The 21,373-nt window shown below is 35.3% G+C and overlaps 1 pseudogene; it reads right to left on the bottom strand.

Moving 5' to 3' along the window:
- Positions 1-705: 705 nt before the first annotated feature.
- Positions 706-20,832, bottom strand: LOC104985302 (annotated as a pseudogene).
- Positions 20,833-21,373: the final 541 nt, after the last annotated feature.

Raw genomic sequence — 21,373 nt, 5'->3', positions numbered from 1 at the left:
GCACTGTTTCCACTGTTTCCCCATCTATTTCCCATGAAGTGATGGGACCAGATGCCATGATCTTAGTTTTCTGAATATTGAGCTTTAAGCCAACTTTTTCGCTATCCTCCTTCACTTATACATATATATATATATAAACATATGTCACACACATATATGTATATATATACATACATATTTTTTTTGTTTACTTGTGTTTCTCCTATTACGGATTGGCCACACATATTTGGAATTATTACTTACATTGACTCCTTGCCAATCTCAAGGACCCAGATTAACCAAATGTATATACTGCTTTTGTCTGCTTAAAGTAAGTTCTCCCTACTATCTTATCAAAATTCAAGAGATCCAGATATTTTTAATATATAATGACTTATATTTCATTTTCCTGGACTAAGGAGATGAGTTGTGCACTAAGAAATGTATTTTACAATGGTGAACAGTTAATATTGACCTGGGACAAAAAATACTTAGAGAAACAACTTAATTCATACTAGAGATAAATAATATCTATCTATTCTGAGGAACAAAAGTGAGTGAATCACTCTGAGACTAACCTATAAAAATCATTCCTTGACAACAGTTATGTACATGTGGATTTAGCAAGACTGTGGTAGATGTGTTCCTAACAGGAATCCTTTGGGTTATTGTCCTTTTTTCCTGAAATTCTGGGGCTTACCTTTTTCTATATTGATCAGATTTTTATTACAGGTTTTCATGTAGCCAATTAATATACTGATTGGCTGCTCTATAACGAACTTTAGTAAAAGAAAAGAAAGTGTTCCATGGAATGCACCCTCTATGTGGTTATGGATCACTCGAACTCCAGAATTCTGAAGTCGAGTAACATACATGAGTCCATCATCTCTTAAGACATCATATTGACAAGTGATGACATAGGTCAGGGGCAAACCATGCAACTTGCTGTCATCAGCTAGCAGTGGTGAGCTTTCACATCTAGAATCCCTGAATATTTTTTAGTCAGCTCTGAACTACCATGAGTTGGAGTCTTATAAATGTGACCTTTCTTAAACTTCTCAGGGAGCAAAGAACTCCAATTAACAAATTTGAACAGATTGCTTGATTCCAGAGGAATGTGTTGGTTGGAAAGCATTGCTTTCTTAAGTGATCTATTTGTAGTAAAATATTCACTCCAGAATCTGACCATGAGTAACTTGGGCAGAACTGGATAATGTGCATTTTCTCGATATGAATGGTAAACCGAAATCAAAATTCTGAAGGGCAGGATATATTAAAGTTTGAACCTTGAGCTTGATCTTGACATCTGGATCTTCTAAGAGCTGAAAAAAATTAGAATGTTATTTAAATAAATCTCAAAGAAAAAAAGAAACAGCTACAATGCAAAAAATGTATCCTTAAATTTAAAATTCTTAAAAATACAACATAACAACATTTTGATAAAAAATAAACGTTAATATTAAGCAAATTTTAGTACTAGATACTCATAAATTATAAGCAACTTTTAATATCCAAGGCAAAAATAATCAGTCTTGATTGTGTAAGATAGACTGCATAAGATCTTTTATTTTTATATGAATTTCATACATATGTAACCTAGATTTCTAATTTGAAGCATTGCACATATTTAATCCTCTCTTTTCCATTATTAAGAATATTTTACGTATCTAAGTATGTCAACAATCATTGAGAGGGGAAGGAGATGGCTCTAATACTGAAGAGATGTTTGTTCTTGCATAAATCTACACCATGTGGAATAATTTTTTTATTTCTTTGAGCATTGCTCTGTCTTTTCTAGGGCTAGTCCCCATCTTTCCAGGAACAGTAGCATTTTATAGTTTCCTTCTAAGTTAATTTTCCTGCAATATACTTCTGCTACTGAAACAAAGAAATTATTGTATTTGTCATAAAATATGTATTTAGTAACCCATGTGTTTTCTTTTTTGAACAACAATATTTGGGCAAATTAAAATGTTCAGACTTGCAAAAGGTTGTTTTTTCAAACACTACCAACTGTATCTTGTGTTAATATATGCCTGGAGCACTGGCCTACTCAAGAGAAGTCAGACTGATTAGCACACTTTAGTATAGCTTACACATCACTCAGAGCACCGGCCAGGACTTCAGGTGCCATTTGGTAGTGGTGGTGTGTATCCAAGAGAATGTTTTTAATAACTAATCATTAAGTATGATGTTTCTTCTAAGAGGTTTTGTTTATATACAAAGTTAAAATTCTCTCTTTTTACTATTAATAGCTTACTATTAATAAATTAACTAATAGTTTACTATTTTGTTTCATCTTTAAAGATGTTGAATATTATCTTTAAACAGTTTAATTTGAGATTATCATAAGATTTTTTAAATTTAATTATTTATTTGGATAATTGTATTAATATCTATTTTAATGTTAAACCTATCACATTATCCTGGAATAAATGCAAGATAATCATGCTATGCTACCTTTTTATGTATTGCTTAATTTTTTGGCTAGTATTTCATTTCAGAATTTTGTATCTATGCTCATAAATGTGAATGCCTATAATTTTTCCTTCTTAAACTGACCTTGTCAGGTTAAGAATCATGACATATCCACTTCTCAAAATGCAACATTTGTTAATTTTCTGAATTCTTTTTTAGAAGTAGAGATATTTGTTTTAAAAATAAATGTTAGAGTTTGTGTTTAAATCTATTTTACCCTTCACTAAGTATGTGTCTGTGTGTAAAAATATTAAAATGACTATACAGTTTACTGATTTCATGATAGTAGGATAATTCTTGTTCTATATTTCTCCTACAGTCAGTTCTTCCTTTGGTGAATCTTTCCATTTCATCAAATTTAACAGCATAGCAGTAAAAGTGTTCAAAGTATACTATTGTCCTTTTAATATCTGTGAGATACGTAGTTATAGTCCCCTCTTCATTCTTTATATTGGTTTATTAAGATTCTCCTCTTTTTTTTTGTTTTGGTCTATCTCACCAGAGATTAGAGCTTCCCTGATGGTTCAGTAGTAAAGTATTTACCTGCAATGCAGGAGGGAAGATTTCCTGGAGAAGGAAATGGCAACCCACACCAGTATTCTTGTTTGGAAAATCCCATTGACAGAGGAGCCTGGCAATTAAAGTTCATGCGGACACAAAAGAGTCAGACACAACTTAAGCGACTAACCACCACCACCAGAGATTAATCAGTGGAAGTACATTTATTGACTTTGCTGATTCTATTGTGTTTATTTTCAACTTCATTTGTATGTTTTCTATCTCTCATATCCTTACTTCTATTATTTTATCTTTCCTTCTAATTTTTAGGCACTCTTTTTTTTTAATTTCATGAAATAGTTGCTGAATGGTTCATTTCAATAATTTTTATATATTTAGTTAAGGCTGTATATTTTCCCCTGGATATTGATATAGATGTATTTCATAAAGCATAATAATAATATTTTCATTGTATTGTGAAAGTCGCTTAGTGGTCTCTGACTCTTTGCTACTCCATGGACTATACAGTCCATGGAATTCTCCAGGCCAGAATATTGGAGTGGGTAGCCTTTCCCTTCTCCAGGGGATTTTCCCAACCCAGGGATTGAACTCAGGTCCCACTCATTGCAGACAGATTCTTTACTAGCTGAGCCACAAGGGAAGCCCAAGAATACTGGACTGGGTGGGAGTTCAAATATTTTCACATTTTCATTGTTATTTCTTCTCTCACACTTGGATTAATCAGGAATGAGCATTTTACTATCAAAACATAGACTTTTCTCTTGACATTTTATTGGTAATCCAAAGTATTATGCTAACTGTGGATAGAGATATAATCAAAATAACTTGATTTCTCAAATTTTATTGTGCATACAAATCACTTTGAACCCTTGCTAATACGCAAATTGTTATTCAGGAACTCTGTGATAAGAGCAATAATTCTGCATGTCTAATAAGTGCCCAGATACTGCTGATACTGCTAGTCCACAGACTATGCTATGAATATCAGAGGTCTATTCAGTTTCTGTTCTTTGAATTGATTGAGACGTGGTTATAACCCTGTATATGCTTGATTATAAAAAAAAAATTTTTGTGTGCTTGAAAAGAATGTATTTTCTGATGATTATTATTTTATGTTCACTGTTAAATTTATTAGCCAAGCTGTTCTATTACTGAAAGAGGTTAGTAAAATTCTTCCAATTTTGCTATTAATTTGTCAGTTTTTCCTTTATTTCTATCAGTTTTGCTCTGTGTATTTGGAGACTATGTTATTAATTGCATATAAGTTGATAGGATTTTTTTTCATCTTCCAGTGGAATGGAATTAAAATTAGGAATGTTGCATGCTAACTCTAGTGATAGGTTTTCCTTCTAAGACTAATTAATCCCTTGGACTGCAAGGAGATCCAACCAGTCCATTCTAAAGGAGATCAGCCCTGGGATTTCTTTGGAAGGAATGATGCTGAAGCTGAAATTCCAGTACTTTGGCCACCTCATACGAAGAGTTGACTTATTAGAAAAGACTCTGATGCTGGGAGGGTTTGGGGGCAGGAGGAGAAGGGGGCGACAGAGGATGAGATGGCTGGATGGCATCACCAACTCGATGGACGTGAGTCTGGGTGAACTCCGGGAGTTGGTGATGGACAGGGAGGCCTGGCATGCTGCAATTCATGGGGTCACAAAGAGTCAGATATGACTGAGCGACTGAACTGAACTAAACTGAATCTGATTATAAAGTATTAATGGTCATACTAATTAGCATTTGCATGACATACCTTTTAATAACTTTTTAATTTCCATCTATCTATTTACCTATATTTTATTGCATCTTTCACACAACTTATGGTTATTTTAAAATTTTATTGTTTACTTATTTTATATTCTACCAGAAGTTTTAGTACTTCTACACTAAAACCTTTATTAATATATTTGGTTTAAATTTATAAAATTTATCTATTATTGTACATTCTGTTTATCTCACCTATTCTTTTTCTGTCTTTTGTATTTTTTGATGTATTGTCTCATCATTCTATTTTCTTGTAATATCTTTTTATTTGTACTTTTTTAAAAGAAATTTTTTATAGGTTACACTAGGAATTAAAATAAAATTCATTGATTTATCAATGTCTAATATGAATAGTTTCTTTTTATCTTCTTAGATAATAGAAAGCTGTTCAGTTCAGTTCAGTTGCTCAGTCATGTCCGACTCTTTGCGACCCCATAAATCGCAGCATGCTAGGCCTCCCTGTCCATCACCAACTCCCGGAGTTCACCCAGACTCACATCCATCGAGTCAGTAATGCCATCCAGCCATCTCATCCTCTGTCATCCCCTTCTCCTCTTGCCCCCAATCCCTCCTAGCATCAGAGTCTTTTCCAATGAGTCATCTCTTTGCATGAGGTGGCCAAAGTACTGGAGTTTCAGCTTTAGCATCATTCCTTCCAAAGAAATCCCAGGGCTGATCTCCTTCAGAATGGACTGGTTGGATCTCCTTGCAGTCCAAGGGACTCTCAGGAGTCTTCTCCAACACCACAGTTCAAAAGCATCAATTCTTTGGTGCTCAGCCTTCTTCACAGTCCAACTCTCACATCCATACATGACCACAGGGAAAACCATAGCCTTGACTAGACGGTCCTTTGTTGGCAAAGTGATGTCTCTGCTTTTGAATATGCTATCTAGATTGGACATCACTTTCCTTCCAAGGAGTAAGTATCTTTTAATCTCATGGCTGCAGTCACCATCTGCAGTGACTTAGTCCCTTCATGCATGTGTTATTGTCAGTTTTTAATATTAATTTCTTTTTATTTTTAAAATCATAAGAAACAGCTATTAATGTTTTGTACAGTCAACATTCATTTTCATTTTTGGTTTGTCAATATATTTACGAATTTTTTTCCCTGTTCTTTATATATTCCTGCCTTTTGACCCTTCATCTGGGGTTAAATTTCTTCTGCTTGAAATAATCCTCTTTAAAATCCAAAGGCTATTATGTTGGGTTGTGAACTCTCTTGAATTTTATTTGTAAGAAAAATACTAATTTTGTCCTCAGACTAGAAAAATATATTCATATTAGTCTTTTTCTAGTGCTTTTTCTGTGCTAAGTCATTTTAGTTGTGACTCTATGGATTATAGCCTGCCAGGCTCCTTTGTCCATGGGATTCTCCAAGCATAAAACTGGAGTGGGTTGCTATGCCCTCCTCCAGAGGATCTTCCTGACCCAGGGATTGAACCTGCAGTTCTTGCATTGGCAGGCAGGTTCTTTACTACTAGTACTGAATGGGAAGCCCTTTCACCATATGCTTAATGACTATTCTCATTATTTTGTATTTTCTGTCTTTTAATTTCTCTGTTCAAAATACAATTTGTCTGACCTCTCCCAATATTCTATACTGTATTGCAGTCAATACATTGACCACCTTCTACACTGTAAAACCAAGAATGAACTCCAATATAAACTATGGACTTTGGATGATTATGAGGTGTAAATAGAAATTCATTAACTGTAACAGATGTATTACTCTGAGTGGTAAAATTGAAAATGAAGGAAGTTATGTTATGCATGGCAGAGTGGATATTGGAAATTAAAAAAAAAATGTTTAAGCTATGCTTTATCTTCACTGCTATGAAGACTTTTCTGTAGTGTGGTGAGCAGGGGCTACTCTCTCTAGTTTTGGTGTGTGGACTTCTCATTGTGGTGACTTCTCTTGCTGTGGAGCATGGGCTCTAGGGCAGATGGCTCATTAGTTATGGTTCCCAGGCTCTATAGCACAAGATCAATAGTTGTGGGGCATGGGTTTAGTTGCTCTGTGGCATGTGGGATCTTCCCAGACCAAGGATCAAGCCCATGTCTCCTGCATTAGCAGGTGGATTCTTTATACCTGAGCCACCAGGGAAGTCCTGGAAATTTCATATCTTCTCAATTTTTGTATGGATCTAAAACTGCTCTAAAAGTACAAAATCTTAAAAAAAATCCCTACATTGAATGCCTAATTTTGATAGCTAATATTTTTACTTATTGAAGTTCTTGTTTATTTTTCAAATAAGTCATATTACTTTATAACTTCTTCCATGAATATATTTCCAAGTTTTAAAATCTATTTTTATTTATATTAAACAGATTCTATTAACACATTTATTCTAAGATAACAGTATCTAAATCTGGGTGATTATTTTCCTATGAAATAGTCCTTATTTTCCTCTTTGTCTGTCTACCTGCATACCTTCAGATTTCTATTGATAATTAAAATAAAAAATTAGTTTTAGGGTTAAAAATGAAAAAAGAGTTAGTTTTAGGAATAAATTGAAACCTAAAGTGACACTACCTTCTTGAAGTGATGACCTGTTTCTGGTAAGCCTACATACACATATTATATTATACCATAATATACAATATTCAAAATATATGTTATGAATGTACTCAGATAACATACCTTATTCTGATTTCCTAATTATGGTTATTGCTATCATTTATTGATTTCCTCTCACTAAAAATGCCTGTAAACTATATAAGAAATTGTTATCAGGATTTTACATAAAAAGAAGTATTAAAATATGAAATTACTCTTCATAATTTTCCCTAAATAAGTACAATGAAAAATAATGACACATTGTATTTATAATATAAATGTACAAATCAAAAGTTATTAAATGAAAGATAAAACATGGTGGCTCAGGTGGTAAAGAATCTGCCTGCAATGCAGGAGACCTGGGTTCCATCTCTGGGTTGGTAAGATCCCCTGGAGAAGGCAACCCACTCCAGGATTCTTGCCTGGAGAATTCCATGGACAGAGGAGTCTGGCTACAGTCCATGGGATGACAAACAGGCACAACTGAGCGACTAACACTTTTCACTTTTCAAAGAATACATAGTAAGTGAAAATGCTGAGCATCTTACCTGCTGTGTCACTGCTGCAGCTAAATTCCCTCCAGCACTGTCTCCAGAGATACCAATTCTTTCAGGATCTACACCATAGCTTTCGAGAATCTGGGGGTCTAAAAACCATTTTAATGCAATGTACACATCTTCAAATTGAACTGGAAAATGATGCTTTGGGGCTAGTCTGTAGCTGTAGATAGAAAAACAATATTTCTTCAATCAGTGATATTTTGGTCATTTAATTTAATTTTGTTTTTAATTAAATTTTATTCTATTTTGAGATACAGTTGATTTACAATGTTGTGTTAGTTTCAAGTGTACAGCAAAATAGCTCAGATGATACATACGCACATCTCCATTGCTATTCAGATTCTTTCCACATATACGTTACAAAAGAATATTCAGTAGAGTTCCCTATGCTATCATCAAGTCATGCACTAAAACTAGGTTTGGACTCTTGATCCAAAATCTAAAGCAAAAATTTGTTTTTCACCAACATAATATTTGTTGGAAAGCATGTTTTTCTTAATCATAAGATTTAACAATCTCTAAATATCATATCTATAAAATCAAAATTTGAAGTTCAAATATTAAATTTGGTTCAATCTTAGGGGGAAATCTTTTTAGCTGCTCTCTTAGCTAAAAATGTGTACAGAATGATTATTTTTGATAATTGACATATTGTTTTTTTAAAAATCAGTCATTATTATTACTTGTTTCTCCAGAATTACTTTTCAAACTTTTCAAAACATTTCAATTTGACATGACATTATTACATTAGTTTATTAATTCCGAATTATCTAAGGTCTAACTTTAAGTAGATTCTCACATGGAATGTGTTCTATAGAAAATGTAAATGCTTTTCCTACTCTTTCTAAACTGTGAGTTAGAATGGACTTTGAGATAGTTTCTGTCTTACCTTTCATGTTTAACATGAGTAATAGTTGCTTTTATCAAAGGAATAAAACTTCCAGGCACCATTCCAAGCACTGTTACATGTATTATAACAATTAAGCCCATATCAATACTGAGATATGCAAATTATCATTTAGAGTTAAATATTCTTTAAAATATCACACAGTTACCAATTTGCAGAGCCTACATTCAATCCCAGTCTTCTGGCTTCAAAGTCCCTATCCTTAATACTCTGCTAATTATAGGCAAAAAATCCAGAGGTGGTGGTTAGGTCCATGTGGTATGTGTGTGTGTGTGTGTGTGTGCATGCATGCTGTCATTTCAGTTGTGTCTGACTCTTTACAACCCCATGGACTATAACCCATTAGGCTCCTTTGCCCATGGGATTCTCCGGGCAAGAATACTGAAGTGGTTTGCCATGCTCTTCTCCAGGGAGTGAACTCAGGTCTCTTATGCCTCCTGCCTTGGCAGGCAGATTCTTTACCACTAGTGACATCTGGGAAGCCCAAGTCCATGTGATACTGTTGGTTAATTTCACTTGATCTATTTCTTTATAGCTTTTTTCCTCTTCTTGAAATATGTGTACATGTGTTTTCTCTCTGATCCTGGACTGGAAAGCCTCTGATAGTAGGTAGGTTTCTTTGTCCATAGTTAATGTCATCAGAGGCATGGATTAATTTGGCCATATTTAGACACTCTATAGTTGAGTATATTTTGATATGTAAGGCATATGACCTAAAATCAAATGAACACAGCTCTTACTTGGTTGATATGATGACTGCATCAAGTCTGTCTGCTGTCCATCTTGACAGAAGGTCATAGGTATAATAATCTGAATAAAAAAAATATTGGACCACTTACAAGACTTGAAAAATGATACTGTTAAGAATAATGTTTACTATTGCAGCTTTATGATTACTTCTTGAAATACTACCTAAAGAATCTAACTCTAGGATCATGTTGATCAATGCTCATATTCATCTCAACAGAATGTGAATCATTCCTTCAGTGATCCTTTCACTTGACCCTGGTCAGCTTTCCTGTCCATTTGCCAAAGTTTTCAATGGGCTAGTCAAATTAGCTTTGTGTTGCTGCCTATTATGTGATTTTGCCTCTATGTGATTACAGGCTGGGAACGAAAATTTGAAGAGAATATGTTTTATAACGTTAAGGAACTCAAATCTATGGGGTATAGGGGCAACAATAAAAACAAGCAAAAAGATAGCTGCTTTAATTGAGGTGGGTAGAAAGATATGCTAAAATATAGGAGGGAAGTCTCTCATTAATCTTTCTACTGGTTCTGAGTAGAATTTAGAAAGGATTTGGGGTCCTTTCTAAATTCAGTTCATGGGGTCGCTAAAAGTCGGACATGACTGAGCGATTTCACTTTCACTTTTCACTTTCATGCATTGGAGAAGGAAATGGCAACTCACTCCAGTATTCTTGCCTGGAGAATCCCAGGGACAGAGGAGCTTGCTGGGCTGCCGTCTATGGGGTCGCAGAGTCGGGCATGACAGACGCGACTTAGCAGCAGCAGCAGCAGACTAGAGATTGCAAATTTGTATAAATGCTTTCTATGAGGAGTCTGTACATATAGGTGTGTGAGTTTGTGTGCGTGTTTTGAGAATTGGCACTCATGCAGGTACGAATTTAGCAAAATAGTTTAAGGATCAAAGCTTTGAGCAGTTGGGGCCATTTGAAAGACAAACCCATCATAGTAAAAAAAAAAAAGTTTAAAAACACAACTTTATCAATAGCGATGAACAATATCACCTATTCATGGTAATCATTAAGTAGCACTCCCTCAATTACTTTTTATGCTCCCTCTGCCAACAGGCAACCTCTCCACTGAAGTCTTCCTTTTATTCCCTCTCATAGCAAGACTTAATCCTCCTTCTGTTTGCTGGCAAAACTTTGCCCTTGTATCTCTTTCAGTATTCACCCATCATAACTGAGTTAACATCCTACCATTCTACAGTTCCTGACCTCATAAAATCCATGAAATTGTCCATGAGGCTTTCTTTTAACATTTCAAGATTCCTTCAGCTTTTGGTACTAAAACACCCTCTTTCCTGATATTTTCTTCTCTCTGCTTTTCTCTTCTATCTCTAACCATTCTTTGTCCCATGGAATGACTGTCATCTTTTCCTTCACTATTGAAAAATAGTTTCATGCCAACACTCACACAACCTAGAACACTGGCAATTAGAATCCACTTCTGACCTAGGGAGCTGAGGCCCTGCTCTGGGCCCTGCATTTTAAAGAACTGTTTGGATTTTTCTGGTTGCCTGCTTCACAATAAGGTATAGACCCAACAGAGAAAAGTGGCATGTCTTACCCTTACAAACTATACTCTCATACCCTGGACCTTGGGTCTTGAACAGAATCTTTCTACTTTTAATCCACAATCCTCTCTATGGTGATATCCTACATGAAAAAAGGTACTAAATGTCAACTTTCAACATAAAGAATCATCTATTTTTCTGGAGTACATCTTGATCTGGGGAAGGGATAGAAATTCTCTTGGAAATAAAGAAAAAAGAAAACACAACCTATTACTTAGTCCTATGCTCTTAAGCAGTAGATGATTTCAAGAAAGTAGACTATATCTTAACATTTAATTTAACTAACTGGGAATTTTTTCTACCTTTATATGAACCCCTTTGGATACTTGGAAAATAATCATTTCAGTCTTGAAGAATAAATCTGAAGTTTCCAGCAGTATGTTAATGAGTTCAAAAGACAAAAAGGTTTTTTTTATTTCCTCTGTTCAGTTCAGCCACTCAGTCATGTCTGACTCTTTGCAATCCCATGGAGTGTAGCACACCAGTCTTCCCTGTCCATCACCAACTCCTGGAGCTTACTCAAACTTATGTCCATCGAGTTGGTGATGCCATCAAATCATCTCATCCTCTATCATCCCTTTTTCCTCCTTACTTAAATCTTTCCCAGCATCAGGGTCTTTTCCTATGAGTCAGTTCTTCACATCAGGTGGCCAAAGAATTGGAGTTTCAGCTTCAGCATCAGTCCTTGCAATGAATATTCAGGATTGATTTCCTTTAGGATTGACTGGTTTGATCTCCTTGTAGTCCAAGAGACTCTCAAGTGTCGTCTCAAACACCACAGTTCAAAAGCATCAATTCTTCGGTGCTCAGCCTTCTTTATAGTCCAACTTTCATATCCATACATGACTACTGGAAAAACCATAGCTTTGACTAGATGGACCTTTGTTGACAAAGAAATGTCTCTACTTTTTAATATGCTGTCTAGGTTTGTCATAACTTTTCTCCCAAGGAGCAAGGGTCTTCTACTTTCATGGCTGCAGTCACCATCTGTAGTGATTTTGGAACCCCCCCAAAATAAAGTCTGTCACTGTTTCCATTGTTTCCCCATCTATTTGCCATGAAGTGATGGGACTGGATACCATGATCTTAGTTTTCTGAATGTTGAGTTATATATATCCAAGATGGAGGAGTGGAAGGACATGCGCTCAACTTCTCCTTCAAGAACTCCAAAATTACAACTTGCTGCTGAACAAGCATCGACAGGAGAATGTTGGATCCCACCAAAAATAGATATCCCATGTCCAAGGGCAAAGGAGAAGCCCCAACAAGACAGTAGGAAGAGTGAAATTGGATTTAGAATCAAACTCCATACTCCTCAGAGATGCATGGAGGGCTCAAATAAAACTTCGTGCACATCAGGAGAACCCAGAGAGACTGAGTCAGACCTGCCTTTGAGTGTTTGTGTGTCTTCTGCAGAGGTATGGGTCAGCAGTAGCCTGCCACAGGGCAGGGGGTCTGGGTGCAGCAGACCTGGATATGGCATAAGACCTCTTGGAGGAGGTCACTATTACCCCACCACAGAGCCATCAGATCTTACACAGGACTGGGGAAACAGACTCTTGGAGGGCACAAACAAAACTTTGTGCACATCAGGACCCAGGAGAAAGGGTCAGCGACCCCACAAGAGACTGACCCAGACTTGCCCATGAGTGTCCAGGAGTCTCTGGCGGGGGCGTGGGTTGGTGGTGGCCTGCTGCAGGGTTTGGGGCACTAAGTGTGCAGTACATGCACAAGACCTTTTGAAGGAGGTTGCCATTCTATTCATCACCTCCATGATAGTCTGGCCTCAGTCAAACAACAGGGAGGGAACTCAGCCCTGCCCATCAACAGAAAATTGGATTAAAGATTTTATTTCCTAAGTAGCTTAATCTCCATTCTGTAAAATTTGTAAGTTCTGTCAATGAGTGATAAGATCAGAAGCTCTCATAATTTTTGTAACAAAAGTGTTTTAAATTCTATATGTTAATAAACTTTTATTTTGACTGAGATTTCAAGAACATTAATTCACATTGCTTGACTGAAATGAACTTCACAAACAGGAACATGATATTTAATTTTTAGATGATAATATGATAGTAATCATATACATTATATGAAGTGAATCATTCAACATATCATCCTTACCATTGCTACCCAAACACCAGCCACCACCATGAACATAAAACAAGCCTCTTCTTAATGATTTTGTCTCCACTGGGGCACATATATATGGACAGGAATGTTGTTAAATGTTGTATCTCTCACAGTTATATTTTTATCTGATGTTGGTGAAACACATTGAATACTTGAAAAGAATAGGATGGCTTCCATGACGTGGCTTAGTCCCAATGTTTCAGCAAACAAGGCCTAAGATGAAACACATTCATATACATGTGTATTCTAAATGTAAAGAGCTTTTGAGCCAAGAATTGCACATTAATCTTCAACATGATCATAAGTGTTAGTTATGCAGTCTCAGAAAAATCAGCCATGACACCACCAGAAGATATATGAACCCAAATGCTTTATTACCATATGATGAATGAGCATGAATGACATCAATCCTTCTTATACATTTACCCAATAGTAATATTAATATGGAATATATAATTCTCTGTTAAATACTATCAATATCCTGCAGACCCAGGCAAACTCTTCATTCTCAAAAAAAAAAAAAAAAAAAAAAAAAAAAAAAGAAAAAAAGAAAAGAAAAATCAGAGTCAGATGGAAAACTTGTTATAAAAGGACATCCTAATTATGACCAACCTAGATAGCATATTCAAAAGCAGAGACATCACTTTGCCAACAAAGGTCCATCTAGTCAAGGCTATGGTTTTTCCTGTGGTCATGTATGGATGTGAGAGTTGGACTATGAAGAACGCTGAGCACCAAAGAATTGATGCTTTTGAACTGTGGTGTTGGAGAAGACTCTTGAGAGTCCCTTGGACTGCAAGGAGATCCAACCAGTCCATTCTGAAGGAGATCAGCCCTGGGATTTCTTTGGAAGGAATGATGCTAAAGCTGAAACTCCAGTACTTTGTCCACCTCATGTGAAGAGTTGACTCATTGGAAAAGACTCTGATGCTGGGAGGGATTGGGGGCAGGAGAAGAAGGGGACGACAGAAGTTGAGATAGCTGGGTGGCATCATTGACTCAATGGATGTGAGTCTGAGTGAACTCTGGGAGTTGGTGATGGACAGGGAGGCCTGGTGTGCTGCAATTCATTGGGTTGCAAAGAGTTGGACACAACTGAGTGACTGAACTGAACTGAACATAAAATATGGCTGTAATTCTTTGAAATAGTTGTGAAGATGCTGGGGAAGGAAAAGGTTTTTGACTTATATTTGAACAGAAACTTTAATGGGAAAGTAGAGTTTGGATGATCAACTGAGCAAAGGCCCTTTCAGTCAGATAAAATTAGCTTAACCTAGAGAAAAACAAAATTGTGGTGTTAGAGAAATACAGGTCATTTGCTATTCCTATACTTCCAGACTTCATGAAGTTAAGTAAGAGGAAAGAATCCTTAAGAAGTATTGTACAAAATATATACACACTTATTAAAAGCAAAACAAAACACAAGAAGCTATGATACATATATTGAGAATTTATTTTTAAAAAAATTATGAAATATTTGAAAGTACAGCCATAATGTGAATAATGATACTTGCATTATTTTAATTATGAAAATACTATTCTTTAGAATGGGCTTACCTGGTGTCTCAGATGGTAGAAAATCTGCCTGTAATGTGGGAAATCTGACTTAAACCCCAGGGTCAGTAAGATCCCCTGGAGAAGGGAATGGCTACCACTCCAGTATTCTTGACTGGAGATATATAACAAACTCATAAAAATAAGAAGTAGACTAACACTTCCACACACAAAAGACTTCAGTACCTGTTTCATCAAAGGTATAGAATGATTGGGATTCTAAGGAACAAAAATATTCATTTTCAAATATATAATTTCAAAAAAATGGCAGACACAAAACAATGGTGGAATAAACATTGTTTTAACCTTCCTTCATTTCTCCTCATTTTATAAAAATGATGGTAAAAAAGAAATCTTAATGGTAATACAATTATGCTAAGGAAGCAAAATACAATTGGCCCTCCATAGTTTAGGGATTTGATCTGCAGTTGGTTGAATCCATGGATTTAAAATTCACTGACAGGACAATTAACTGTGTTCATTGTTCTGTACTGTTTTATATAAGGGGACTGAAAATCCACAGATTTGTTATCTGATTTGTTACCAATCTCCTGCCAGCTCTGATAATGAGGGACAACTGTATTATCATCTATACCTCTTTAAAAGGTGATTCTTTATATAACTCTTATAGATGATTCTTGATTATTATCAAGAATCAGATTAACAAAAGACCTAGTTCTCCAGGAAGACACAGCAATCCTAAAATGTGTCTGCATTCAGTAACAGAGCTTCATAACATAGGGAGTAAGAATTGAAAAAAACGGAAAGAAAAGACAGAAATATCTGAAATTACTAGTTGGCAATTGATACTCCTATCTCATTAATTGATAGAGCAAGTAAACAGGAAAATAGTATATAAAAAATTTGAAAAACACTATGAACCTAACAGAACTAATTGACATATTGAAAATATTCCACCCAGTGACAACAGAATACACATTCTTTCCAATTGCATGCAGAACTTTCACAAAGATGTTGTTGTTGTTGTTTAGTTATTAAGTCGTGTCTTTGTGTTCCATGGAATACAGCACACCAGGCTTCCTTGTCCATTATCTCCAAGGGTTTGCCCAAGTTCATATCCTTTGAGTCAGTGATACTATCCAATCATCTCATTATCTGCCACCCTCCTCTCCTTTTGCCTTCAATCTTTCCCAGCATCAGGGTCTTCTCCAATGATTCAGCTCTTCACAACAGGTGGCCAAAACGTTGGAGCTTCAACTTCAGCATCAGTCCTTCCAATGAATATTCAGGACTGATTTCCTTTAGGATGGACTGGTTTGGTCTCCTGGCAGTCTGAAGAGTCTTCTCCAGCACCACAGTTCAAAAGCATCAATTCTTTGGTGCCCAGCCTTCTTTATGGTGCAACCATGGCTTTGACTATACGGACCTTTGTTGGCAAAGTGATGTCTTTGTTTTTTAATACTCTGTCTTGGTTTGTCATAGCTTTCCTTCCAAGAAGCAAGTGTCTTCTAATTTCATGGCTGTAGTCACCATCTGCAGTGATTTTGGAGCCTAAGAAAATAAAATCTGTCACTGCTTCTACTTTATCCCCATCTATTTGCCAAGAAGTGATGGGTCCATATTGCCATGATCTTAGTTTTTTGAATGTTGAATTTTAAGCCAGGTTTTTCACTCTCTGCTTCCACCTTCATCAAGAGGGTCTTTAGTTCCTCTTCACTTTCTGGCATTAGAGTAGTATCATCTGCACTTCTGAGATTGTCGATATTTATCCTGAAAATATTGAGTCCAGCTTCTGATACATCCAGCCTGGCATTTTGCATGATATACTCTGCATATACTGTAGGTAAGCAGGGTGACAATATACAGCCTGTCGCACTCCTTTCCCAATTTTGAACCAATTTTTCCACATAAGGTTCTAACTGTTGTTTCTTGACCTGCATATAGGTTTCTCAGGAGACAGGTAAGATGGTCTGGTATTCCTATCCCTTTAAGAATTTTCCACAGTTGGTGGGATCCACACAGTCAAAGGTGAAAAGCAGAAGTAGATGTACCTTATGACGTATTTGGGGAAAAAATCAGCAAGTTAAAAAGGATTAAAATAATACAGAATATGTTGTCTGTCCATTGTATAATTAAAATAAAAATCTGAAACAATGGTTTATGAGGAATCCGCATGTATTTGGAAATTAAACAACATACTTCTAAATAATTCATCAGTCAAGGAAGAGATACCTCTAGACAAATTGAAAAAAAATTTTGAAGCAGTTGAAAATGAAATTATTCCATATCAAAATTTGTAGCATACAGGAGAAACATTGACTGAAGGAAAATTCATAGCTTTAAATGTATATATTAGAAGAGAAGAAAGGTCTAAGGGAAGTGAGCTAAGCTTCCTCCACTAAGAATTTACCGTTAGATTATCAAATTAAACCATAAGTATGGAGAAAAGATGCAGGGCAAACAAAACCCCAGAAATCAATAAAGTCAAAATAGATAAATAAAACCAAAGATTTATTCCTTGAAAAGAAACTGTAAAATTGATCAGCCTCAGATCAGACTAGTCAGAAACAAAAGAGAAGATGCTGCTTACCAATATCAGAAATAAGTGAAAGGACAATCTCAGAATCATAGGCAGCAATCAGTCTGTGCTCAGATCAATTGGCCTGGCCACTCAGTGAGTGCAGTGTAAGGCATAGTGAGACTAGTACTTGGAAAAGTAAGACATTGAGGAACGAAATTGAAGAAGAAACAAAAATATGGAAAGATATACAATGATTATGAATGAGAAGAATCAGTATTGCTAAATGACCATACTCCCCAAAGCAATCTATAGAGTCAATGCAATCTCTATCAAAATACCAATGACATTTTTCACAGACTAGAAAAAAGAATTCTAAAATATGTATGAAAACACAAAAGACTCTAAAAGCCAAAACAATCTTGAGAAAAAAGAATAATGCTGGATGTAACATGCTCTCTGATTTCAAACTATACTACAAAGCTACAGTAATCAAACAGTATGATATGAGAATAAAACAGACCCATACATCAATGTAATAGAATTGAGAGCCCAAAAATAAACCCACACTTATATGGGCAATTAATCTATGCCAAAGGAGGCAAAAATATATAATGGGGAAAAGACAGACTCTTCAATAAATGCTATTGGAAAAACTGGACAGCTACATGCTAAGAATCAAACTAGACTACTTTCTCACAACATATAAAAAGAAATTTAAAATATTTTAAAGACTTAATGTAATATATGAAACCATAAAATTCTTAAAAATTAGGCAATATGTTCTTTGATATCAATATTTGTAATTCTTTTTGAATATGTCTCTGGGGCAAGGGAGACAGAAGAAAAAATAAACAAATAGGGCTATATCAAATTAAAAAGCTTTTGCATGGTGAGGAAAACTATCAACAAAATGAAAAGGAGGTTGTCTACTGAATGGAAGAAGACATTTGCAAATTATGTAACTGATAAAAGGTTAATATCCAAAATATACAAAGATCATTAAAAATTAATCATGACCTTGCATTTGCCAAAAGCAGCTGACTTCACTTTTAATGATATGAACTGAAAATGAATTTGTCTAAGTACATATTTTGTTGACCTGATGAATAAATTAATAGAAAAGAAAGCCAGAAAAATCTTGTGATCAATCAAAAACACAACATTAATAAATTATTATTTTTCATTATAACACACAAGTTATAGCAAACTATAGTTTTACAATTTGTAACTTTTGCTATTCATGTATTCACTATTACCCATATTTTATTAGTAATAAAATGTTTTTAAAAGAAAAGTTGTATGTTTTAATGCCTTTGTGCTTTTCTAACTTTTGAACAAAGGTTCTTGCCTTTTTATTTTGAATCAGGCTCTACAAATAATGTAGTCAGCTCCTCTTGATGTACACTTGATATGAATATTATGGATGAATATAGATGCACAGACAAGGGATGGACTACTCTTTTGTTTCCATAATGTAGTATTTATGTCAGCCATTGTCATGTACACTAAATGCACCTATTAAAACTGCAACAAAGCTGGTATTTACAAAGGTGAAGGTATTTGATATTTGCTTAGCCTGATGCAAGCACTCCCAGGCTTGTCACACAATAGCAGCATTATGACTCAGCTTAAGAGACTAACTGTTGGAAAATTTATTTCCTGAGCTTCTTAGGCAGAATCTAAGAGAAACACAAAATAAAACTATACTAAGATACAACTTATCATTATGTTGATAAAACAAAATTGAGAAAAATTACAACAGACTTTGTTGAGAAACTGACAGAGCATGGATATTCTCATGTCTTGTTGGTTGGTGTGGAAAATATAAACGGGAAATTTTGCAATAATTAGCAAAATTCCAAAATGCTCAACAATCCCACTTCATGGATTTATCATAGACAAAACTCAGCCTCTGAATGTTTTTCATGTATTATCATTTTATTATTCATAATAACAAAATCCCAAAAAGATAAAAAGCTTGAACTTCAATAGGCCTGATTAAATGAACTATGGTTTATATTTATACTAAATCCTTTGCAGTATGTAAGTGAATGAGGGGGCTTTATATGTGAAGCTGTGGAAACATCTACAGGATATATAACAAAATGAAAAATATAAAAAACACAATAGAATACTTGCTATGTTGTTTCTCATGTAAAAATGAAAAGAGGATAAGAATATATGCTTTTTATTACTGTATTATAGGTATTATTTGTATAAAGAAGCCCCAGGATGAATCACAAGAGGCTAATAAACTGGTTTTATTCAGAGGCCTGGGCTGAGGATAGAATGGATGAAGACAGGAATAGGAGTAGGAATTCTCAATGTTTACTTTTTTCATATTGATTTGATTTTTGAACTATATGGATGCGTGTGTGATGACATGTCGTGTGTGTGACATGACATTCAGTCATGTCAGTCTTGTCTGACTCTTTGCAACCCTATGGACTGCAGCCTGACAGGCTTCTCTGTCCATGGGATTCTCTAGGCAAGAACACTGGAATGGGTTGCCATGCCCTCCTCTGGGGATCTTCCCAATCCAGGGAGGGAACCCACATTTCCAGCATCTTCTATATTGCAGGCAGATTCTTTACTGCTGAACCACTGGGGATGCCCATGTGGATGCATTACTATTCAAAAAATAAAATTTTTTAAAAAAAATTTTTTTACTGGAGTGGACTACATAAAACAGTAGTGAACTCTCCATTCCTGGAAATATGCATGTGGAGTTTAGAGATTTCTAGCGGTTGGACCTCTGGCAGCCTCCAGTCTCTACCACCAAACAGTCTTTGTTGATTACTCTTTTTAGTATATAGTGAAAGAAGGAGACAGGGACAGAATGAGAAGGCTAATTTTTCAGGGAGAGTGTTAGAGGAATAAACTGGATTAGGTTCCCAATGAAGTAGTCATAATAGAAACAAAAGATCCAGTGGCAATTATCCATTGCCACTAACTACACATCTCATGCTTTTTATTAGGCATTTGCAGTCAGCAAATATATACCATTAGAACCTATTAACATGCCTACTGTATACACTGTACTCTAAATCCATTATTAGTGTTTAAGTGTCACAGTTAACTAGAAGATCTCAAGCACATGATTTCTGAGTTTTGTAGGGAATTTAAAAATCACACAAAAGTAAAAGTAGAGAAAGTAAAACACGATTGTCACACAAACACACACATGCATGCACACAAATGATCACATTTTTACTCTACTGCTAGCAGAATAGATCACTTTAAAATTACAACCTGAATGTCTCCTTGGTCATCGTATTAGCAGTCTGCTCTGAGATCGTTCAGAGGTATAGCATTTCACAACATGAGCAGAATTTGACAATAGGAAGCTAAGGCTATGTAGAACTTGCAGAAACAAAACAAACAAATTGGGAAACTTAGAAAATTTGCCTTTTTTGATTAGCACATGTTTTCACTTACCAAATATCTTGATGTTTGTAAAGAAGTATCTAACAGCATTATTTTCCATGGTTCTTCAACGTCTGGGAGGGGTTTATAAATATAAGCTGCTAGGAAGATTTCCAATATCAGAAAGCCTAAGGATGTTTTCCCCATATTGTAACTGTTCCTTTCCTAAGCAAGACAGTATGATACCTCATTTAAATGCCTGAAATGGTCTTGGGGAAAACTCTGCTCAAAATTATTACATAACTTCTGAGTCAAAGAGATTTCTCACTAGCACAATAAGTTGCCACAGGGCAGTTTTTGGTGTTTATAAAAAAAAAATACATTCTCATAAAGGCCAGGTCAAATCTTCCAGCTTTAGCATAGGAGAAAAATATCTGTGGAACTCCAAGATAGAAAAGAATATTCCTTCTCAAAGATTCTGGAAAATAGAATCACATTCCCTCCCTGAGAGTAGTAAGTGAAGGAATCCATAAAAAAGTTTTGATATATCTTTACTATATCTTTAATAAAAGCCAAGTAATTAAATGCAAATAGAGTACCATAAGAGATACATAGTGATTGGAATAGTTTTCAAGAGAATGATGGAAAACTTTGCTGACCCAAGCCCAAGCTGTTTGATAAACAAGAGAAAGGTAAAGGACTGTGTAAAATAAAATGACATAGACTTTGTAAGTCCAATTTTTAAAGT

Source organism: Bison bison, unplaced genomic scaffold (genome assembly GCF_000754665.1).
Source record: "Bison bison bison isolate TAMUID 2011002044 unplaced genomic scaffold, Bison_UMD1.0 scf7180017864042, whole genome shotgun sequence".
In the NCBI taxonomy this organism is placed as follows: domain Eukaryota; kingdom Metazoa; phylum Chordata; class Mammalia; order Artiodactyla; family Bovidae; genus Bison; species Bison bison.
This window is presented reverse-complemented; position numbering and strand designations above follow the sequence as displayed.